Source organism: Cavia porcellus, unplaced genomic scaffold (genome assembly GCF_034190915.1).
Source record: "Cavia porcellus strain 051 isolate PalLab524CR breed Dunkin Hartley unplaced genomic scaffold, mCavPor4.1 scaffold_3, whole genome shotgun sequence".
Lineage (NCBI taxonomy): Eukaryota > Metazoa > Chordata > Mammalia > Rodentia > Caviidae > Cavia > Cavia porcellus.
In genome coordinates, this window is record NW_026947486.1 from 17,106,342 (window position 1) to 17,131,976 (window position 25,635).

Here is a 25,635-nt window from a genome sequence, read left to right on the forward strand (position 1 = left end):
ATGGCAAAGGAAAACACTGTCATTTTCATGATTATGACTGTATGCTACAAAAACATCCATTTATCACACTTCAAAGATTGTCAAACACCTGAGGTACAGTGACTTCCCAGGATACAAAGACCAGTGGGCTCAGGTATAAAACATGACACAACTGATTAGCAGGCACGAGACCAAAAGACTCATACACAGAATAAAGGCTCATCATTATCTTTTATTTTTATTGAATTCAGAGTGGGGTGACAAAAACATATCATAACTATAATTATTACATGGAGACACTGGTCTTTATAATCATTTTCCACTTCAAATCTGTTACTACATATTAATTTAAAGTATCTGATTTCTTACTAAACATCTCCAGTTCATAAAACCGAAGGCTAATACATTCTCCTTTAAAAGTTTTATTCTTCATTATTAACAATTTCATCATCTAACTTGCTAGTTTCTACAAAATTTACAGGATTAAAATTTACCAAGATCAGGCAAACAAAACATTGTGAAATTTGTGTTGTCTAAAAGTTGTTTCATTTTCTTATTCTTTTTGTCCTGCAAACTTGATATTAGCTTTACATATTCCCTGTCATTTCATAGGAAAACAACTCTTTCAGTTTCATAAGAGCTAGTGAATGTGGTAAATAGTTCACTTTATCTAAATTCCAGACTTTACTTTCAAGAAACACATGATGGAGATGAGAAGACAAGGCAGACTAAAAAAATTCAGATTCTATTAAGACTGAGGCTCCTTCATAAAAGTTTTAAGGACAATGGTAAAGGAACTACAAAATGAACCTGTTTTTTCCAGGGGGGTGAGAAGGCAAAACGCAGGGAATAGTAGGTGACAGGGCAGTGTAATTAGGCCCATGGATACCACACTTTCTGATCCTAAGTACATAAACAGAAATGAAGTGATTCATAACAATCTTAGCCTTCTAGAGTTGAGGAGGGGGAGGGAAGAATAACATTTAGCTTGCTTCTGGTTTGGTTCACTAGGTTGGTGTGAGACCATTTTGAGTCAATTCACAATGAAACCATTATTTGCTGAAGTGATCAGTTTTCTGAGAGTCCCGTCCTTGTACTCTGTCCAACCATAAACCCTCCTGATTTGTGCTTTATGGAAAAGCTATTGAAAGGATGCAGCACTGATGACACAGTCAGTGAAGAACATGTTTCCAGGTAGCCTGAAACCCAGCAGACAATGTAGCTGTTGTTCAACAAACACAGAAATCTACATTGTATGCCAGGTTCATGCCCCAGACCTGGAGGTTCGGCCCCCAAGTCATCCCCCCAATACTATTTCAACATACTTGGCTACTGCATTAAAGATATCAAAATTAGTAGCTCTTCTGCCATGGAAAAAGGACAAGCTAAGGTCAGAATTGCTGAGACCTATGTTCTGCAAATGAAGTTTCCTCAAACCACTATATTATGGTGTTATTATTCAATAAATATGTTATTTTGCAGAGTCCACATATGTGTTGTCTATCTATGTATGGACAGAAGGATGGACTGATGGGTTAGGTGGGTAAATAGATGGATGCAATATCTAGATATAGGTAGATTGACTGGTATATACATATATACATACAGAGTGGCAAATGATTCCTTCCATGGCGGCAGATGAGTCCTTCCACAGGGAAAGGAGAGAATAGAGGGCAAAACAATCCAGATTTTATCTTTTGGTGTAATGAAAGCAAACAGACTTCTCATTATTCATAAAACCAAAGTTTCTAAAACCCAGCTAATAATGGAGTATATCACATCTCATACCTCAAAAACTCTCTCTGTATGACTTAAGGTGAAGCTTTCCTTATTGAAGATGGACCAATATTGTTCTTAGAATATTGTAATAGAAGTTAGAAGATGTAATCAGAGACCCAGTAGCCAGATGTAGCTGCTGATTACAAAAGACAGGATCTACACTGGCTACTGAGCCACTGAGGGCATCTATGCTTTTCAGTAGCTGGACGATCCATGGCCTTCTGGGGAGAGATTCTATGGAAAGAAAAAAAAAAAGATGTCAGTTCTGAAAACTAACATGGAAATAATTTCAAGAGATTTCAACTACATTTTTTCTTTTGCATTATAAATTAGTATTTTTGACAGTAATTCCATGTATGCAGTTTGAAACAACTACATTTACTTATTCAACAAATGCTGATTGAGTGGCATTCAGTGAATTGCTATATAGTGTTCTCAGGTGCTAGAAATCCAAAAACAAACAAAACAAGATGGCCCCATGGTGTACATGATTTCTTGTTTAAAAATCTGCAACTGATTATGTGAAATGTTTTACAGTAAAATATAAATATATACATAAGAAAAACAGAAAAGCAAGTAAACAAACCCAGTCATTTAATTGTGGCTTTGGATCATTGTTTTCCTGAACTTGGCTGGTCTAGCAACAGTTCACATACATAAATTGTAATGAAAATTGTTTCCTGCTGTAAGTGGAAAATAATACAGTTTAAGAATGTAATGTCTAAAATAGCCAAAATGATATCTTACAAAATACTCAAGGCAGTAGCTCATCAGTATGGCAGTTCCAACCTTTCCTCCCATGGTACAATGCAGATTTCAAATAAGTTCCAAGATAAGTGATCTTTCAATTAGTCCACTCTCACACTCATTTACTCAGAAAATACTGTGTCTTTCCCCCATATTTTATTCCAGAAACCAGGAATGCGATAACGTGAACTAAGTCCTCATACTCATGAAACTGAGAATCTAAAGGTTTAAAAAAAAAACAAACAGGAATAAGCACTAGCAGATATGTATAGAATAAAAAAGTTGAGAATGCTGATTTTTTTTAAAGGTAAGCAAAAAATGTCTCATTGAGGGCCTGATATTTGAGAAGCCCTGATGAAGAGGAGCAGACTCATACATATACGTATAAGGGAAAGGACACTTAAGAGAAGAGAACCAAGAGTGAGAACAAGGAACCAAAGCAGCAAAATAATGTCTTGGACTGGACAGTATTATATTAGCATATGACCAATGTGTCCAATTACTGTGTTCTACTTTTATAGTTATTCTTGAATGTAAGTGAATTACACACATCTTTGAATCCTACCTTCTTAGGAATTTAAAAATGCATCAGCAGTTGCTTAGAAAGATGTCAGAGTTATCCTTTGGAAGAAATTTCTCATAAGTTTAGAATGGTAGTTCAATCTGATTGGACATGCAACTGAATCACAGAATTATTCACAAATATCTATGCCAAGAAAGGTTTTTTTAAATGTGTTATTTTAAAAAAGGACATTAAGCATGAACATTACCTAGGAACTGGTTTAGCTATTTAATTCCAGATGTCTAATTTTAAGTGAATACCCATTTGCCAAGTTACAGTAATAGTGATGCTTTACCAGTGCAGTTAGGTCTTTGGGAAAAGATAAAGGTGGAATTTGGAAGGTGAAATAGCATCTTTCTTAATAATTTTTCCCTTTTTAAATAATTTAAAACCAATCTCATCTATGAAGTGTATTTTGGCATTACCTATATACTAGAGAAATACATACTGAAGTAGAGGAAAGGACTATTTGCATAAATTTGATTGAAACTCTCAATATAAAATAAACCATACAAATTTACTTTTCATGAATCATGATACCTAGTCACCATTTGACTTTTATGAGTAAGGTTAACAGTGAGACAAGGGTTTCATTTGGCTAGTTTAAATGGTCAAAATCCAGGACTATGGTATATAAACGTCACTGATGTTTCAATTAGAAAGAATTGCATCTTTAATTCTCAAAGTCTGCCTCCTTTATCCTCCAAATGTTACAACATTTAAAGAACTAAAGTTACAATGATCTTTTCCTTCTCTTACTTTTGTCTGGATCATACAACAGGAAATACTTTAAATAAAATATTACATGTTACTTTATTAGTGTGGACTCTAGTAATGTAGTGTATTGAACAGTTAAAGTGTACATTTGTAAATTTATCAAAACAGGACAGAATATATATATATATATATATATATATATATATATATATGGAATAATATACATTTTCAAAGTTTATAGAAGTCAAAGAAATAGGATTAAACTAGAAATGTATATAATCATAATTCTATTACATAATTGTGTTATCTAGTAACTAAAAAAAAAAATAAGCTTCAGCTACCACAAAAATGTAACTCCTATTCACAATGCAACACAGCAAGAACAATAATAGAAAATTTCAACCAACTAATGACTATTTGAAGGAAAAAATTTAGAGAGGAAAAAACTGATTAAAACTTAAGCCTGCCACCTGCTGTTGGAAAAGCCTGCTTTAAATTTCAATGAATTCCATTTGAAGAGCTTAAATTCCATAGTTAGAACATGGGAGGTGTATTGGCCAAACGAAGGAGCAAAGAAATACAGTGAGATGTTTAAAGGCAAGCTGCCAGAATGAAAATGACATTCGCATCAAAGCTTCTCCAGAAGTAGAACAAATGCTGCTTCATGGGTCATTCAACCAATGGGAGTTTAGATACTCAGTCTTTTTAAAGAAATTATCCAGGCAATTCTACTTCCCCTTCAGAAAACATCCTTAAATATACAAGCACAGCTCTGTGAAGAAATTTTGATTCCAAGGACTATAGTGGAATAAATGAGGATAAATGAACACTTTCATAACACTGCCAGAATGATAATTTTTGTTAAATGAACACTATCCAGGTGACTTTTTAAAATTCAAAAGTGAGGGAGCCAGAGATATTCATTGGCACAAGCACCTGCCTGGCAAGTACAAGGTCCTGAGTTCAATTCCCACCACAAAAAAGGAAAAGGATCTATTTCTCTCTCTCTTTTTTTTTAATAAGAAAACTTTAAAATGCTCTCCAGTTCCATGTCCTAGAATTCCATGAAGCTTAGTCATACATGTCACCCTCGTCCTGATCCATGCTATTTCACATATTTTAGTGCAGTAGCCTTCTGTTAAACTAAAGAGTATGGTCAACTTCTATCCAAAAATATCTTAATTTAGAAAGAGCAGAAGCCAGTCTACTATTCTAACAAAATCAGGGTTACTTTGCAAGTGACCAAAAACTGTTTCCCACTAGATAGGTTCCATGTTTGATGGTCTTATCATCACCAAAAAAACCATGAAAATAAAAACGACCAACTTCTAATAATATTCAGTACATATATAAACTTTATTGCAATAATAATTTTACAGCTGTTTTCATGTGTCAAAACTCAACATGTCCACATCAAACATGTGCCATTCTTTATCACTAATGCTTCAGTAACAATGTTTAAAAAATGTAATTGCCTCCCATGTGGATAAGAATAACAGGACTAATTTACTGCATACTAAGAAAGAAATGGCCCTATATACACACAGTGTGCCCTTAGAAGAAATTATGCTAGGAGAGAAACCAATCTTTTAAATACAGGTGTCTGGTTAAACTGCATTCTTCTTAACTTAGATTCCTTCTGTTAAATGAGAGCATTTCAGGCAGGGTATCACCGTAACTAGGCACGTGGTTGTAGTTCATCCAGCTCTTGCATACCTGAGATCCTGTGACCACACTGACCAGAAACATTTACACCAGCTGATGGTCACTTGATCCTCACATCTCTCTATTTAGTAAATTGCTCTGCAAGTGAACTTGAAGGTTGAGGGGAACATTTTCTGGGATGCTTCTGCTCAAGACATTTTTATAAATGACATTCTTTGCCCAGTAATTCCAGTCTGATCAGGCCTGGGAAAGGAGTTGGGTTGGCACAAGAGTCTAAAATAAGCTTCTGAGGACAAAAGTAAAGACAGACTTAGTGTAGTTTTTAAAAAAATAATATTTAACAATTAGGTATATGCTTTTAATGCTTTCCAATGGAAATTAATGTTTATAACCAATCACTGAATGAAAATATGAATCATCTTACTCATCAAAAATATTTAGGAAAAAAAGGGTAGTATTAACCCAAGTAACAAACAGCTTCTTTGTGGACAAGTTCTGGCAATTACTTTAAATCCATGTGCTTCTCTGTCTCTGTCTATGTCTCCATCTCTCCCTCCCTCCCTCCATCCCCCTGTGGAAGAAATACCTAAGGCATTCTCTTCATGCAGTGTTGGCAGTGTACAACACAGTGAAGTATTCTTGTCTTTTAGTGAAATAATTACATTGTCAATAGTTAATAAAAGTAAGGATATCAAATATCTTTCTTGAACTTGTAAGTAAAAGAGAAAAAACAGCTAGTTCCTTCAAGATTCATGACTTAGACTTCCCTTATATCATAACCCATTATTAGTCTATGCTAGTACTGGGGTCCTGTTATATTTGGTCTCACTTATAAACCTTGTGTTGTTTTTCTAGAATCTTCAACAAATGACTACAATTGCAAGGTACATTTTAAACCAAATCACCAAGCCTCTACTTTTATATCACTGGACAGAATTCCTTTTTTCATCCAGTATTTTCACAGTATGAAAACTCTAGTTTTCCGTGACTCTTATCATCAAATTCCCACCCAGCTCAGATGAATGAAGGAGTACAAATATTTGGCCTTTGCATGCTGCTTAGGTCCAAGACATTCTTCTAGGATGTTAAGGTCCTTCCCAGTCTCTTCTGGAAAGTTAACTGCAAGCTACACAGGTTCCCAGATCTCTCAGTCTGCAGCTTAGAGTGTGGTCTTAGAGTGAATGTTCATATATGACCACAGACTTAACAGGATTGAAGGAATCCTTAAGGCTCAAGAAACCTATCTTTAATGTCACACTGCCTGTAAGTAGGAAACAAGATCTAGATAACTGACAAGATAACTGAACAGGTAACTGGGGAGAAGAGAAAAATGAAATATTCATATATGTAAATTATTTTGCTTATGATGACTATAAAAAAAACTGTAATGTATTGTAGTTATACGAGGTCTTCTTCCATAAACCATGGAAGTCTACCAGAGGCTTACCAACAATGGGTGTCAGTTATTGTAAGTTTAATGGCAGTATGACAGTTTTTTAAATTAGGTGATCTATACAAACAACTCATACCACAGTGACAGTAAGTCAAGATAACAGATGAAATGTGAAGACTTGTAATAAGTAACAAAAATTACTTGAAAATGTCAAAGAGCTAAATGTATATACCTTACTTACAGACACTATCTAGTGACCAACTTGGCTACAACAAAGAGGAATGGAAGGAAAATGTAAATTCTACAAGGAGAAAATGAAATGGTTCACAGAAATTTTAAAGATAGATTATTCTAAAATGTGTTAAATGAAAGAAAAGTGGAGAATTGGATTATTTTTAAAATTCTACAACATGGGGAAAGATACCAGTATAAAAGTCCTAATCTACAAATGAAGTATCTGCTCCAAGAGTGGCAGCCACACAGCAAACGTGTGACTACTTCTTCAATTGCTTATAAGGAAATCCAAGGTATTTTGGTGAAAAGAGTGCAGTACAAACCAAGGGTTGTGCAACATCTTGGTGAGAGTAATCTTCCTCTTCTCTCCTTATTGGTAGCTGCTGTATCTGTGGCTGAGCGTGGAAGGTCTACCAACCCAATCAGAAATCACTCAAAACTGATGCTTTAAAGAATGATAAAGAAGAAAACATCAAAAGATCACATGCTCAGTATACAGGTGGAGTTAGTCTACAAGGGCAGAATCTAACATACGAAGAGAGATATTATAGAGGGAGAGCCACTGCAAATGACAAGGAACAAGGAGGAACCATGACAGTCAATGCAGCCAAAGCAGAAAGGAGTATAAGAAGAGTCCAATACCTACACAGAACGCCCTGTCACTTGTCAATGAAGCAACAATTTCATGTGTCCCCTCTATTACCTATATAGAAGTTTATCAAAGAAACCAAAAGATTGGGAGGGGAAGGATGTATAAGGAGCACAAGGGTTTTTTTTTGTTGTTGTTGTTGTTGTTTTTTTTTTTTTTTTTTTTTTTTAAACTAGAAAAGGTGTCTGTCCAGAGTCTACAAGTAAGGGACAACTATTCATAGGCCTGGAGGAAGGCAAAAGATGAAGGAAGGAAGTCTTTCTTCCTGCTCAAGGAGAAGGGAAGCACCAGTGGCCAAATTCATCACTAGGCTGAAAGGGGAAATAACAGAAACAAGATTGCTGTTCATATTGGTGATAAGCAACACGGGAAATCTGGTTCCTCTTTCTAAGAGTGGAGAAAGAGGTCAGAAGGTCCATCTAGAAAGCCTGGTTCAAAGGAGGAGGGTATGTGTGTGTAGGGATGGAAGATTCACTATAATTTCAAGGTAGAACATTTCTGTTCTCTCGGGTGCAGGGTCCTGGTTCCATACTCAGCAACTCCTTTGCCCCCAAGAATTGTAAAAGCCTCAAGTAGAGAAAATGGCAGGGCATAAAAATCTCCCAAAATAAAGAGTAACCTTCATTTTTAATAAGCACACTAGATGTAACTGGCAATGCTAGAAGAATAAGCCTCTGAGCCAGAAGACAGATTTCCTGGGACACCACTCTAAAAGCTATATACAAATATGACAAGCTAGAAATGGCTACACTCTACCTAGGTCTGCAACCAAGCACCTGATCTTCCTGACTCCAACTTCCAAACCCCATTCTTTTAATTAATTCCCATTCCTATCGGGTAGGTGACAGCATCAAGAGCCTTCAAATTTCTCACGAACTATGTATTCTGACATTGTCTCTCCTACAAATCTTACTATAATTATCAAACTTTTATCTGAGGAACAAACTGGAAAATAATTCCCGATATGACTATTATTTCCATACTTTAAATGCAATGCTCACCTGAGACCTCAAATAGTAAATGCAATTCCAACCTGACAGGAGACAGTAGTATGTATGTCACTACTTCCACAGATGTCCCTATAAAAGCCATGACACACTACAGAATTAGGGGGAGAATACATGGAGATACTTAAACGGGCCCAATTAGAAGATTTCATTAGAAACATAAAAGAGGGCTGGGATATAGCTTGGCATAACAAGTGCCTGCCTGGCAAGTGTGACATCGTGAGTTTGATTCACAGCACAAAAAGAAAAAGAAAGAAAGAAAGAAAGAAAGAAAGAAAGAAAGAAAGAAAGACAAAAGGAAAAATGGGGCTTCAGACCAAACTTTAAATTCTGTGATCTCCTAACATTTAGGGTTAAAATATGTACACCTGAATGAGTCTTTAAATCATTTTAAGTCCTAGAAACTGGGACTCAAGACCCAGTCAAGAAAACATGTACTGTTTAGTTTGAGATTTGCCAGTGGGGGCTATCTAGAAAGTTCTTATAAAAATAGTAATTTTACCAATATATCAAAGAACAAGTTACAAAATGGAATTTCCAAAATGTGTTCTTTGGAGCCTTTAAACAAGAGATGACCCACAGCAAGCTCTTTGGATTTATTAAATCTTACAAATGTGCAAATACCATATGACCCTCTTAAAATTTCATTACAAATATATGAGGTTCTTAGAAATTCTGCAGGACATAAACCAAGCTGATGGTGTTCAATTCAACTCTTGCAAAACAGCCCAGAGAGTACTAGAGAATGTAAACTGATCCTCATGCAGTTTATCACAAAAGCTAGGGACAATCTGGGTGACAGAAGATTCAGAAATTCTCTGTAATCTTAAGGGACACTGACCCCAAACCAAGAACATAAAAAGAAGAAGATCACTGAAACTGGTCTAAGTATGTAGAAGACAGATGTGAAGTCAAATTAACCAAGAAGAGGGGAGGGATGTCAGACATAGTAAACACAATGGCACCTGCTTTTAACTCTGTTTTGTGAGTCCCTGCAAAGAAAAAAATAATTATTTAGTATGTTTTAGATATTGACTTAAAGGGATCCAGTGCTATGAATTTCATTTATTGTGTAATTTTCCAGCTGTTTAATTCAGGCATCTGAGGGTGATCACTCAGTAAACATCAATATCCACTGGTCACACAGGGCTTTCCATGGCTCTTCTTTGACTTTTACAATGACTCTGGGAAGTCAGTAGTTGTTATTACCCATTTACAGATGAAGGAACTAAGGGTTAGAGGGGATTGCTGCTTTGAATACCTTTTGGTGATGGTGAACCTTTTAGAGATGGAGTCTCCAAACTGCAATCCAAAATGAACTTACTTATCACAAAGTGCTAACACTGCAGTTAAACTTGAATGTTAGGCTGCTGGGGTGACTTGGTTTGTGGGCCAACAAGGAGAGCTCTGCCTGCTCACTGCTGCTTGCATGCCACAGGCTCACCACCTTATATACAACTAGAAGGGACCCTATTAACGGCCTGACATCGATGAGCCAACAGCACTGGTCAAATATTTAGTGATGTATGTTTTGGATAGGAGGGAGAATAGTTCTCTTTCTCCCTAAATTAAGGGATGTGGGGCTCTGTGACTTAGGCAAGCAGCTTGTCTTCTTTGGGTCTCAGTTTGCTCCTCAAGCAAATGAGGTTATGTTAACAGGACCGTGGAGAGGATCACACACAATGAGGTTTGTAGTAGCAATTCTGTACTGTATACCTGAAATTTACTGCACTGAAAGTAGATTTTACCAAACTGATAATTATGTAAGTTAATGAATCCATTAATGAGCTGGAATGTGCTACTGACTCTATAATGCATACAAATAAGACATCACACACTACAAATATATAAAATACTTATTCATCAATTATACCTCAAAGCTTAAAAATTTAGTAAAGTTTTATGAGCTCTACAAAAGTAACAAGTTTATCCCCAACAATGGTAGAATTTGAAAGTAGGCATTTCTGTGTCTTCTCTTTACAACCTGAAACCAGCTTCTGCTGCTGCCACCTCATCAAACAATAGGAGCTACAACAGTGGCCTGTTAAGTGCAAATGCTTTAAAATCAGCCTGGCAGCTGGCTGCACCAAGCTAGAAAAGATACTTCCTGAACCACTTGCATAAAAGCCTTGTAAACTAAATAGGAGTTAAAGACATGCATTTATTGTGTTTACTGTTTAACTTTGATGAAAGCTGTATGTATATTTCTACCTCTCAAACTATTAAAACTCCATCAGGTTTTTCCTCTCAAAGATAGTAATTTTTGTTTTACTAAAAAAAGACAATGTTTAACCCCATATACTACTAACAATGATTGTCTTCAGCTTTTGTAAAGGAGTAGCATAAAACAATTGGTATTTAAAATGTATAATGTGATAAGGTTTGATACACATATATACACTTATGCAATCACTATTATCTCAGTAAAATTATTCACTAGCCCAAAGGTTTTTAGTGCCCTTTTATAAATCTCTTCTTCTTGCCACCCCAACCTACACCACCCAGGAAGCCACTGATTTACTTTGCGTCATTTTAGGTTTCTTTACATTTCTAAAATTTTATACAGAAGGATAAAACAGCATTATGCTCATAGGCCAGGGTCATCCACATTATTGGACATGACAACAGTTCATAACTTTTCATTATTGATTAATATTCATATAGTGGATAAACCATAATTTGTTTATCCATTTACCTGTTGATAGGGCATTTTGATTGCTTCTAGTTCCCAGCCAAAACTCATTGAAACCACTATCAATATTTAGGTACACATAATTTATTTTCTCTATGTGAGAAAGCTGAATCATATGGTTTTTAACATTTTTAAAAACTGTCAAATTGTTTTCTGCTTTGTGTCATTTTTCATTTCTACCTAAAGGTATCAAACTTCTAAGTCTTCACATTAGTCATCACTTGATATGGTTAGCCTTTTTACTACTAACCATTCAAAAAGATGTGCTACAGTAATACCTCATTTGCTGGTTTCCATTTCCTTACTAATGTTGAACACCTTTTCATGTGCTTATCTCACCTGTGCTTTCTTTGATGAAGTATATGTTCACATCATTTGCCCATTTTTAAATTTTGTTGCCTGTTTCATTTTTGAAAGTGGCATTAGTTTTACTGAGTGATTTGAGACTGAAAACTAGGAACTCAATCAAATTTTACATAATTCAAAATACTCAGGAGGATAAAAAAATTCACAAAGATTAACCGAGTCAGGCTTGGTGGCACACTCCTATAATCCCAGCATTTGGGAGGGTGAGGGAGGAGGACTGCTGAGAGTTCAAGATCAGCCTGGGCTACAAAGTGAGATTAAGGCCAACCTGGACTGCATAGCAAGAGCCTGTCTCAAAAAGAAAAAAATTCACAAAGATTATTCTCTAAGCCTTGCTGCACTAAAATATTCTCTAAATATTTTGAAAAACTTCAAAATCTTTTAAAGCTTGAAATGGATTTACTTAGATCAATATTGCTGCTAGTCTACCTAAGTTTGGACTTCATAAGCAAAATATTATGTCCATATACTTTAATGGTACCTAAACTACCTTAGATTATTCCAAAGAGCATTCACTAAATAGTTCACACCTCACACTAGTTACACTCTAATTCCACAGATCTCATTTCACAAAAATAATTTATGTCAAAATTTGGCCCATATTCAAAAGTGATGAAGGTCAAAACCTCTATGGCATTGTTTGTGGAAATGGTAGCAGGCAAAAAGAAACAGACATAAAGATGAACTCCCTTTAAGATCTATATAGAGACTAGATTGGAGGATGGTTTCAGGCTTTGAGAAAAAACGTCTATTCTGGAGCACAGAGCCATCTGTTATGCAGAGCCATCAGTTCGAAGCTCAATTGTTACAGTTGATGTGGGTTTCCTTTTAGATGCCTGGAAAATGACTCTACTGACCACATCCACATTCTGAAATACTTTTTGAGAACTTGTAACCAAACTGCAGGAACTGACTCATTTTGCAGTGCCCAGCCACCGCATAATCGTTTCAGAAGACACTCAAAGACAAAGACAGAAATATCAAGAGTTGAGAACATAGGCACAAATCGCATATATGTGGGGGCAAAGAGGGAAATTCCAGGGTGTAGGGGACAAAATAGCCCAAGTCCCAGGAGATCAAGACTGTGGCTTTGGAGGACCAAGACTGAGACCTTAATTGGTAGGACCAAACAGAACACACTACTTCATGTACAACACACACATGTTGCCCACAAGGCAAAGTCAGAAGCTGGTGGGAAAGAAACCTCAATGTCTCTATATTAGGTTTATATTACACCTATTGCTGCTAGGTATACATAGAGTTAAACTTAAGTAAACAAAATAATACATCTTTATACTTTAGCGGTAACTTTAGAGAAGATGTATGTAGGAGGATTTGTAGTAGATGGGATCTTGGAAGTCCAGTCTTGAAATTCCTTTGCTTGTGCTGTCTAGCTCCTCAGTTCACTCACAAATATGTCCCTTGTCTCAAAAGGCAAGACAAGGAATGGTCAGCATGCCAGGACACCAGGAAATACACAAGCTTTACACCTGGGCTTAGGACCAGAGGTTTGCCAGCTCCATTTAGGCTCCACTATATCTTTCCCTTGCCCATTTCTGTGTTTCTACACCTTCTCTCAGCTCCTGAGACAGCTTGTCCCAGGAGATTGATTTCCTCATAATGTTCCAACTCTCCCTCTCTCAACAAAGAGTTCCTACATTAAGGGAGGATGAAAATAAGGAAAATCAGCCCTCTTCCACACCACACTCTGTGTGCCTCAAGTATTTATTTCTCCTCCCCACAAGTGAAACTGATTCAATCAGTCATTTTCAGCTAGAGGCGTAAGGAAATCCGGCCCAGTTGAGCTAAACTGTAAATGACAAAACCAGTAACTCTTTCTTGCAGGTGGGTTCCTTGCTAAAAAGAATATGAAACCTAACGCAAATGTATCACCAGCTAGTAGAAAGCTAGGATAGATAAGAAGTAGATATAAAAACTCAAGCAGTGTGAAATAAGATAAACCTGGACATCATTCGCAACTAGTAGCTATCAGCCTGTGTGAAGCCAGTTAAGATTGTCAGGACTGTGGTGATTCAGTTGTCTATTCTTACCCATGGCATGTCTTTTAACATGTGAACTCCCAGAAGTAGAAAACTATATGTTCCTTGAACAAAAAGTAGGATTTTTAGCATCCTATCATGAAATAAAACAATGAAAAATGGCTAGAATCTCTTCAGCAATCAAATCTACTTTTAAAAAACAGCAAATATGTCTTAAAAACAACTTCAGAAGAGAACAGGTACATGAAATACCACCTTTATTCACTGGTCAAGCTCCCTTTCTGCTTCCAGCTGTAAAGTGTGTGCCGTGTAACACAGCTGCCTCACTTGCACAAACTGCTGAATTTTCATACAGATTAGACAGAACCTATCAATTGAACATAAAACCATAGATCACAAAAAAGAAAACCTTTTAAACAGTTACTTAAAATCTAAGCAGTTCAAAATTCCAAGCAACTGGGCAGGGGATATAGCTCAGGGGCAACAGCCTGGCAAGCACCAGGTGCTGAGTTCGATTCCCAATACTCCTCCACAAAAAAATCCGAGAAGCTTATTATTGAGTGCAAAATTACCAATGAAATAGCCTTTAAAGAGGAGTTTTGGGCCACTATAAGCCCAATCACTTACTATTCTGAGTAGATATATGAAAAATAATTACCACTTTGCATTGTACTATGCTTCAAATAGTTCAAGTTGGTAGTTGGTTTCTCTAAAGTTTTCTTATAATTTAAATTACAAAGCTGGCATTTTACCAAAAAGAAAACCTTACACAGCTTATATATGCTTATGATGCGAGAGGGGATTTAACTCACCAGGATCCTCACATGAATCACCTGCATCCATGGACTATCATTCTCACTCTTGCTAGTTATCATCTCCTACATTCTACAAGTTTCTCCCTATGGTCTATATGGTCTTACATGATCTGCCGTAGTTTCTTTGAGCATGTCAAGCCTGCTCTTAACTGCCATTACAGTTACCTTGTTTTCTCTGCTTAGAATCCCCTTTTTCCAGATACTCCTGTCTCTAGCTCCTCACTTCCTGTCGGCAAAATTCTATGAAAATGTTGACATTAGAAAGGCTTTACCATTGTATCCCTGGATACAGAAATCTGTATCAACCCTTTGGTTATACCTATCTGTTTCACCTGCTTTTATTTTGCTTTATAACAATTTCTAACACCTGGCATATATAGTAATTGTTTGATCACTACCAATCTTCCCCCTCCCATGTGAGCAAGGGCTTTGTTCACTACTGCATTCCCATACCCAGGGCACTATGTGGTTCATCATAGGTGTGCTATAGGTTTTTTATAATAAAAATTTCCCTGTGTGGTATCTTTGTCTACTGTTTTCCTATAAACTTGGAAAGTAAAGTTGGTGCCTGAGAAAATTTTTGCTTGCACCTAACTGAATACTGCATTTCAAAAGCAGGGTGGACAGAAGCCACTGGAAAGTGACCCACTTCCCCAGCATTAAGAAGTTTGTGAAACTGGCTTTTCTATAATCTCCCTGCTGTCCATGGACAGAAATTAAGGTAAGGTCTCTTGGAGTATGGATGTCAAATTGGATGGGGAGAAAAGTATGGATTCACTGACTTTGCCAAGCTAACTCATCCCAAGTAGTCCTATGTCTTCTTGCTCAGAAAATAGAGTCCTGAGATACTGAGAGCTTTTAAGCATAGGCGATTTTGTATGTTTTTCAATCTACATTAATATCTCCTTCCACTGGGCCATAATGCTTTCTAGTGATAGGGACTTAACATTTTGTGCTGTAAAGCATAAACATTTCCCTTGCTTTTATGGCTGTGATCAACCTGTCTCAGAAAACCTAGGTGGAAGTTTGTGGTACTAAAAAGAATTTGAGGCCACGTGTGGTGGTGCACACTTAGAATCCCAGTACTCTGGAGGTTGAGGTAGGAGGACCACTTAAAAGAGTTGAGACTAGCCTGAGCTAAATAGTAATTTCAAGATCAGACTGAACTATATAGCAAGACTCCATATCAAAAAACAAAAATAAACAGAACAAACACTGTAAAAACAATTTGAATGGTTATGTATTTTCCCAAAACTAAGGAAATAACATCAAATTCCCTACTAAATCACAAGCAAAGGTAACAATTATATCTTCAAAAAGAGTATTTCTAACTGCAGGATTGTGACAATGACACTTTTTGAAGTGTTACTAAGATAAATCTTCTTCCCTCTCTGTCTTTGTCTACCTCAAAATAGAAAAGTATTCTTTTTCACAGCTGTATTCACAGATATTTTCAAAAACTCAGTAAAATTTGATTCAGGTCACAATATGATTTACTTTTAAATTGGTTTAAATTCTACTTAAAATTATTTAAGATTTTTGAGGAGGTCCTAGTTTTTAAATATTCTTTAAGCAGGAAATTTCAAAACTCATCAATTCTTAGACCATATTCACTGCACATGATGCCTTCTTTCAGAAAAACAGGGAGGAAAAGAGGAGGAAGAGAGAAAAAAGGAGACAGGCAGACATAGAAAACCACCATTTCTCTTCATAGTTTTCCCCCCTCACAAGCCTTCCTTTCTCATTTTAAGATTGGTTTCCAAAAGGAATATGCTTAAGACTTTTGTGTCTGTGAAATGCATAGTCCCAAAAACAGCAAATGAACAAATAAAAGATAAAGCTATTGAGGGAAAAGGGAAATGATTACTTATAGATGCTCCTCTTCCCTACCCTGACAGACCATCACCCAGTCCTTTCTTTCGCCTGTGTTCAGGTTAACTGTTGAATGAATTATGTGATAATATGGACAAATGCACAAATGAAGACAGGCAATATTAATATATTCTCCAATGAGTAGGCTCAGTCCAAGCCCATAGATTTATTCCTTAGACATTCCCAAGCACTTTGAATGCACGAGGGCTGGGGTAGCCTGCCTTCATAACCTAATTCAACCTACATTTCAAATGCATTTTCAGTATGAATCTCCTATCCTATATTCTGAAAATTAATTTTTACCCAAACACAAGGTTTTATGCTCATTGCTTTCTCCTTACAATTTTTATGTAGTTTTGCCCCTGAAGACATACCCAAAACAAGACCAAAACAAAGAAAAGTTTAGTAAACACAGACTTACTTTTCTTTTCTATGAATTAATTCTATACCAGAGGGAAGAAAGACTCTCCACAAAGGTTAATAAAAATGCACTCCTAGGACCAAATGCTCACATACTTCTCCCTGCCACCCCACCTCCACCTCTACCTCCCACTTTCAAGTGAAAACATTAGAGGAAAAAATAGGGGAAGTTATATGAGTAAATTTGTTAGTGCATGAGATCAACCGAAAACAAGGAATTCCCCTCCTGGACTTCAGTGGCCTAATTAAAACTCATAAAATACAAATGACTAAGATCACTCCCCCATCGATCTGTGAAATAAAAAGCAGAAAGAGTCAATTTCATATTTCAATATGGAAAGGGCCAGGCTTTAAAGACTATGACAGTTTGCAGACTAGAATTGACAAGATCATTACTGAGACTTTCAGGTTCAATCAACTTTTGCTCTGTTTTCTGCCCAAGGTATTTACCACCTAAACTGATAACTGCCTCTTTGGATATAGATTCTCATCCTATAACAGATGAGTAGCCCTTGACCTCTCTGTCCACACCTATGGAATGGGCATTATAATTGCCTGCCCCAAAAGGTTGTCACAAGGATTAAAGGAGTTCTCACAGGTAGAGACAGGTAGAGTACTAACAACAGAAACCTAGACCACAGTGAGTGCACAATAAATGAAAGCCATCATTATTGTTGCTATTTCACTTAGCCTAATATGGAAACGGACATATAACTTAACATGTATCCACAGGCCCTGGAAGTAAACTGAAAAGATTTGAGAAGGGAACATGAATGTTAAGCACCATTGCTCCAGGTTCCTCAACATGTGCTTTACACAGCTGATCTTGCACAACTTCCCAGTGTACTAATTCTGAAGCTCCACATTCTGGGGTCTAGGGAAACAAATAGGGTCACTTATTTAGCTTGAAAAGGGGCAATGTGAGCTTAACACTCATGTCTAATTATTTTTCAAGGCTGGGCCTCTTTAAGGAGTAAACACTTCCATAGATGCAGTAAAATGGGCACTTTCATAGGACCATGGAAAACAAAATCACATAACTGATACTCACTGGAAAATGCCTATAGGTTTGGAGACTTTATCTTGGGTAATTAGAACTATGAGAGCTAGTTGAAAAGATTTATCATTCAAATTCATTCAATACCTCTTAATTTTAAGAACTCTGGTCTCATATATAAATAATATATACCATATATTTTATATATCTATCTCACCTGCATCCTAATTGAAAAAAATGATGGATTTTGATTTTCTAAATATTTTGAAGTCTCTTTTTAGCAAAGCTAGAGAAACTCAAATAGCACCATCAACAACACAATATCACAAGAGCATGTTCTTCTGGGAAAATAAAATTCCATAGCCAAAAGGGGAGATCCTTTAAAATGTAGTGAAACCTTGAAATGGTGTCCAGTCAGTGATTCTATCCTCTACATTAAAATAATTTTAAAAAGCAAGTAATCAATTTATTAACCATTTAAAAGAAAGCAACCAGAAACTAGTCTCGCATTTACTACTGCCGAAGAAAAACTGACTCCATATTATACCTGCTTACAAAGTCATACTAATTCAACTTTTAAATGCGTTTGATCTGTTCCTTAAAGACAGGAAATTAATTATAGTCATGTATTTACATAACTACGTTGTTTACAGTAAATAATGCATTTGTTTTAGATTACCTTAATATTTTGGTATGTGTAAATTAGAATATAGCATTGAAAGATAATAGGTTACAGTTGAGAATTTTATGAAATTGAGTCAGAAAATGTCTAAGACTAAATCACTTACATTCTTTAATACAATATATAGAACAATTGTTTTAATGATGATTTTTTATTTTTCAAAGAACAAACAGATGTAGACAGATTTAAGGTGTTTTGGCTAAAATGTTGTAATACAATTCCTTGGTCCTGTCTAAGTTGAGAGTAGTTCATAAAGTAGTACCTGTAATGTAAATTTTTAGTCTGCATGTTCTCCATCATAATTTAAAATCTTTCCGATGTCACTAAATGAAATACTAATTGTTTAATTTCTAAATTTTTTAAAAGTCCAATAATTATATATTCAAATTTGGCTCAATTTCCCTTCCTGAATGAAGACATCTATTTTCCATACTCTGTACTAATAAAACAATTTGTAAAAACAAGTTCTCATTGAATATAAAATTAATAGCTAAGAGTAAGAAAAGTCCCATGGACAAAAATATCATTATTAGTCTAAAATTTACAAGAAAGTGACTTGAAGGCAGCAAGCAAAGAAATACTTCTATATCCTTTAAATTTGCTCAAAATAACAATTGTGTTGGGCTAATGTGTTAAACAAAGTAAAATGTACAATATATCAGAAAGAGACAAGTACTAAGAAAAATTAAGCAGGAAAGACGTATAGGGAAACTGGGGGAGTAAGAAACAGGGAGGTTGCTATCAGTTTGGAATTAATAGTTTTAATTCTTAGAGATACATAGGGATTAGAAAGACACCTTATAGACTTTTTTTCGGAAGTATTATTAAAAGTATGCTTTCATGGAGTCAGAGGATTGTGTGATTCTGTTTCCACACACTGCCTGATTTCTCTCGAGGGCCCTTGCTGTGTCCAAAGAGTCATCCCCTCCAAGGTGATCCATTCCCACTTTCAATGCTACATCTCTTGCTGGGTAAAGAAAGAGCCCACACATAGTTTACAAAAAGCTTTTCTCCAACAATACAAAGAAAATTTCCTTGGAATTAAAGACAAGTGCTGTTTCTTATGCCTTTTTGAAGTCAGGTTGATTCACTGAGACACATCAAACCCCTAGAACACCTACACTCCCACTCAAGAAGACCTGCTACAAGCACTTTACACAGGACCCTCATAATGACCAGAGTGGTGAGATCATCACCCTCTGATGACAGCAGGGGCAAGGTGATCAGACATAAAGGAACCATCTCTGACTCAGTCAAGAGTTCCAGTGCCACATCTCAAAGCCTTGCTGGTAGATGACTCATTAAGAGTACAGCCAGACTTCAAAACTTGACTCTATTATTTCCTGTCTGTATCACTTTAGGCAATCTGCTTCACCTCTCTCTGCATCAGTTTCTCCAAGTAAAATGGGAGGGGGGTATCATATTTGCCACACACTGCTTTTAAGCTTAAATAGTTAAACATAAAGCTAAAATGTATCTGCTGAGTATCTATTATGTGCCAGAGGCAGTGTACTAGGTGACAATGCCTGGCAAGTAATACATGTATGTTAGTAATTGCAGGGCAAGAGGAAAGTATAAGTAGAGGTAAATCCAGTATTGTACAACAATAAAAAAAATCAATATTTCTATGACAAAACATACAAAAATTCAGTGAGAAAGACTACAGGTAGCCCCACAAGTTCAGGTAACAATCTGTTACTAATTTTTAATTTTAAATTTTTTCAGAACATTTTAGACTTCAGAAGAAATGGCAGACCTACATTTATTAAGAGAGGGACAACACCAATGAAATTTTTTCTTTGCTAAAATCTGAAGAAGCTGATGACAAAATAGTCAATACTATTTACAAGTAAAACTAGGAAACCCTTCAGGCATGGAAAATTCACCACTGCATAATGACTCCATGCTACATATTAGCCTAAACTATCTCTCCCCTTAAGCAGAGTATTCCATATATTCTCAGTCATGCAATTCATTTTCACAAACAGTTTCAAGGAATCTTTAAGATTTTTTAAATAAATTGTGAATATAGGATAAAATACTTAGCTTTTCATAGTACAGATTTGACTTTCCTATAGAAAAAAGACAAAAAAGTTATGAAATGACAAGTGAACAATTGGTTTCAGGTTATGTGTCTTGCAAAGAACACAGCAGTGCCCACTGTAGTCAGCTACAGGACAGGAATAAATGCGGTCCTGCTACCAAAGGAATTTCTCCACAATGCATTTGAAGGGTATTATTTGCAGTTTATAAAGAACTATACAATAACTATTTCAAGATGTTCTCAATGCTGGTCAGTACTGGATAAAGGATCTGCATAAACTCATGGCAGGTGACATCTCCCACCTCTTTATTACCCCCCCCACATGTTGTTATTTATCTTCCTCAACATTTCTGACCCCTTCTCATTGATTTTACATTGAAATTTTTCTTGTTCAAGACCTATGTTTACCACTCCCATGGCAATCCTCTACATAAACAGCAAACCAGGAAGACATGAAAAGAATGGAGATACTTATGTTGCTTCGTGGCTTTTCCCCTTCTCTTTATCCTCCTACTCAATGAGACTGTAGGTAGTGGGAGGTCTGAACGACATTTCCAAACCAAGAACTTAAAGCTACATTTCAACACCCAACTACTCAGTTGTCATGGGAACAACACTGTGAGGCTTATCTGGGTTCTAACAAACAGCCACTTGTTTTGTTAGCGATTAAAGCTCCCTCCCCTTCAAATCAAATACATGCATGCAGAAATATTCATATCTCAAAAGAATAATTTAATTGGGTACAATGGTTTACCACACCAAAAACTTAAGATAACAAGTCTAAAAGAAAGTGCTTCTATTCCTGAATATGCAAATAACAAACACTATTTGAAAGAAATTACTTTGAGGTCTGTTGCTTGACCCAATTCCCTTCAGTTTGTTGCTTAACATATCCATAATGATAAAGACATATGCATGTCATTAATGTCTTTTTGCAAAATATACAAAAATGCTAATATTTTTGGTGAACCCAAGAGAGAATTCAGGGCATTACTATGTCATTCATTTTAGATATATTTTTAAAACTTAATAGGTTGAGTCTAGCAGATAGAATTAATACCACAAAGCTCTCAAATTATTCTTCTGGGATATGCTTTCTAGCATTTCCTGTTTCAACCTACTTCTATCACATTTTTGTCATTCAAGATAATGCTTTCTAAATGGATAAGAAAAACCTAAAATTTATGTAGAGGCATTTTTTTTTCCATCAAGCATGGCAGTATTTAGACACATTATTAAATCATCATGTTTCACCAAGTATTTAACAAAAAATACAAAGCTTAAAATAATTGTGAGTCACCAAATACACACTTGTAATAAGATATAAATTATCTGAAAATACTTTCATGCTTTGTCACCATTTTTCTGTCCCCTAGCCTTTAAAACATGTAAATTCATGTGCTGTGGAAAACATGAAGTCCACATCTAAAGCCAAATGATTTATGATATTCACAAGGCTGCAACACCAGACTCCTTTTTTTTTTTATCTATTTCTTTGAAAATAAACACAAGTCTTGAATGGTATTAGTATGAGAAAAACGACATTTAAAATCCTCAGATGGACTAAAACAGAACAATTAATAGATATTATTACATTCATCTTCCTTTCCACTTTCATCTTATTTGCACTGTCAACAGAGAAACTGTAGGTCTGCAATTGTTTTATATACATTTTCCCTTTCAAGTTTCGAAAGTAACAGAATTGGAACTAAAATTCAAAAACACATATTCTACTTTGAATTTTATTTAAGATGCTTAAAAAGAAGTAAATTTGCCAGGGATTTAGCTCAGCAGCATAAGTGCCTGCCTGGCAAGCACTAGGTCGTGAGTTTGATCCCCAATACAAAAAAAAAAAAAATACATTTAATATCCTATATTATCTGAAGCAGTCTGTTAATTTTATTTGTGTATGTTCACATTCATAAATGGAAATCAATAAGAATTCATATATAACTACTAACAATTAAAGGAAATATTTCTCCATCTAATTCTATGTAAATAGACACCACACAATTTCTACTGACCAATAAGAAACTGGTAAAATCAAGTAGCCACACCACTTTTAACATTCTTTTCTTATTCTATTCATTCTTTTCAGCATAATCATTCTTATACCAAATGGAGAAATCAGACATTCATGCCTAATATAAAATTATGTTGCCTTACAGTTCACAAACAAGAACCTATTATACAAACACAAGTCCTCAAAGCTTTTATTGTATTTGTCTGGAAACCTTAAACACAGGAGCAGGTAAGATTCAAGATTAGAAAACCAAGAGAGATAGACATGCACATCATACCAATAAGGACTTCCAATTGTCTCTCAAAATGTAATGGATCATATAGAAATACCCACTTTTGCTGTACTAATGTATTTGAATAGAACCTTAAAATTCACATCATGAATTTTAAAAAAAATCTGTTGCCATTGTAACCCGCTCTTCACAATCAAGAGATGTTTCTAATGCACTGCTTCAACTTTCATTTTGTCAAGTTCTAACTAAAGAAATACATGACACCTGGAGTAGAGGGAGGTAAAGGAAGGCACGTTGACTAATTTTGAAAGTATCCCTTCAAATTTTGTGTATGCTGTTCAGACGAAGTGGAAATCTATATGTGGAAAATTAATGCCACAGCTCAACCAAACAGCCCATTTTGATTTTATTCCCCCTCCCACTAAAAGGAAAAACAATCATAAAAGCAAAATCTAGTTATATCTGTTTGGCTCAAGTGGTAATGCTCAGCTCAATTTTGTTAATTATCTACCATCTCAGCCTTCATGCTATACTGTTGGGTTACTCATTTTTAAAAGTCACTTTGTTTATGTGTTCTGTGTTCTACACAGTTGTTAGGGGTCTGTGAACAAATTTGCAATTCCCACACACACCATATGATATCTATTAAGGAGCAATGCCACTTTTCACTTACCAATTCTGGATAAAGCAGTGTTTCCTGGGGACAGAATGCTGCTGCTTCCGTTTGCTAAAACTCCCTCTTCGCAGCTTGACAAATCTGATTATAAAATGTCTTTGCTCCAGATCACACGAGGTACTTTTCCTACAAAAGTTTTCTAAAGAGTTATCTGCATTTCATTCCTGTGACGAAACAAATCAGAACAAGGGGAGGGGGAAACAGGGAGTAAGTCCACCCAAGTTCCTGGTGAAGATTTTCAGCTGCATTTTTCCGAGTTTAATCAGTAAGCTCTATTAAAGTGACCAGTTACCAGTTCAGGAAGCCCGAATTTCATCAACCAGCTCAGCCAAAACCAGTCTGAGTGTCTTCAACTGATGTGCGAACCCCTAGCAAGCAGTCACTTGGTCATCTATCACATGTGGCTGAATCACTGGACAGACCCCACCTCCTAGCCTGCCCTTGTTGAGCAGCAGCCCAGGCCAGAGAGCAGCCAGACAAGGACTCAGGGACCTCTTATAGGGACCCGCCAATTAGGTACTGACCAATCGCAGCCAACACCTAGCACCTAAGTCACATGACAGGGCAGTCCCTATGACTGCAGGATTTCTGAATTACTGGGGTTACACAAAGGACACTCATTCAGGAAAAGAGAAAAAAAAGCCATAAGTGAAACAGAAAACGCCCCGGCTGCGACAACTCCGGCTTTAAAACAAGGAACACCCTAGCCTCACACAGACAGAGAAAGAGGCCACAACCAAGCCAGAATGGAAATCAGAAGAATGTCTGGCATGTATTAAAAAATAACTCCTAAGCAAAGCCTTAAGTTCACAAACGCACTTTGGTTACAAATCTAGTCCTCCTTCTCCTTCCTCTATATTCTCCCCAACGATTTTTACATTCTAAACTTCAAAACAGCAGTGACCTTTCATTGGAGCACTGTAGGAAAACGTGCAACATAGTTGAGTCTCTCTGTTCTCATCTCCTCAAAGTACCCTGCCCCCACAAAGGAAACTAAACATTGTCATGAAAAGCTTTCTAAATCAAATAGTTTCTTCTAAAATAATTTTCTAGTTTAGGTAAAATTAAATATCATCTGGACACATTTTTATGACAACAGCCAAATCATACCTACTTACCTATCAGTTGCTCTCATAATCATTTTAGATTGTCTACATCAAAAACATTCTTGGTAAGTAAACAAGCCTACTTTGGGAACTAGCACACTATTATTATTTTAACATCTCCAATTTATCTAACTACCTCTAATGTCCTCGGAAAAAAACACTCAACAGTGAATACCCCTATTATTTCTCCAATATCCAAAAATGATACTTACAAATGCTCCTTGTTTGGATCTGTTGGTTTCTTCCCCTTCCCTGTTATGAGAAGTCAAACTATGAACTCAGCTTCGTACCTCAAATCTAGAGTCCCTATTTTGATCCTGCAAGGCTGTAACAGCTCCTTCTCAGAGGCAAGCAGAGAATACTGCACTGCTTGCCCTTCCCAATTTATGGAAGGAAGCGTATGTCAAACAAACCAGGTGATGACTCAGTCTGCCTCCCCCGGCCTCGTTTTCTCTAGAATGGGAGGATAGTGTAAGTGCAGCCCATTTGAAAGTGACTCAGTTTCATTAGACTGGTGGCTGTAGTTTATCTGACAAGCTCACATTTTTTCTTTTATAACTTGTACATTTAAGGATCAGAATGCACATTCTAATTATTTCAAAAAGTTAAACCATGTAAACAAAAACGTTGCAGAATTTTTTTAAGGTTCAATGAGGCTCTGGTTCCAGGCTCTAATACACAACTTTCAGAACTGTGATTGTAAACTTTACAAGTGGAACAACTAAACATCTGAATTCACACAATAGTGGTACACAACTTTTATACATCTCTGATATCTTTACCATGGTGGGTTCGGACTCTGTCTATCCTGGGAACCCAAGTTTAATTCTTATATCTGAAGACTATGTAGTGGGTTCTTTAGGAAATGATCAGGAACATGAGAACCATGCTTAAGCTTTCACTTTTGCACTTACTGCAATCACTAATGTGAGCAACTCACATGCAAACACACAACACAACCACATCACACATACTTTA

The 25,635-nt window shown here is 36.1% G+C and overlaps 1 long non-coding RNA gene across 1 annotated transcript in view; it reads right to left on the reverse strand.

Annotated features, from left to right (window-relative positions):
• Window positions 1–191: 191 nt before the first annotated feature.
• The window catches only part of LOC134475420 (uncharacterized), a 100,576-nt gene continuing 75,132 nt past the window's right edge, over window positions 192–25,635 (reverse strand). Inside the window, exons 4-5 of the long non-coding RNA XR_010046521.1 lie at window positions 23,549–23,715; window positions 192–1,992 (exon numbers count right to left, since the gene is read on the reverse strand). This is a non-coding gene — a long non-coding RNA (uncharacterized LOC134475420). The remainder of the gene's footprint in view (window positions 1,993–23,548; window positions 23,716–25,635) is intronic.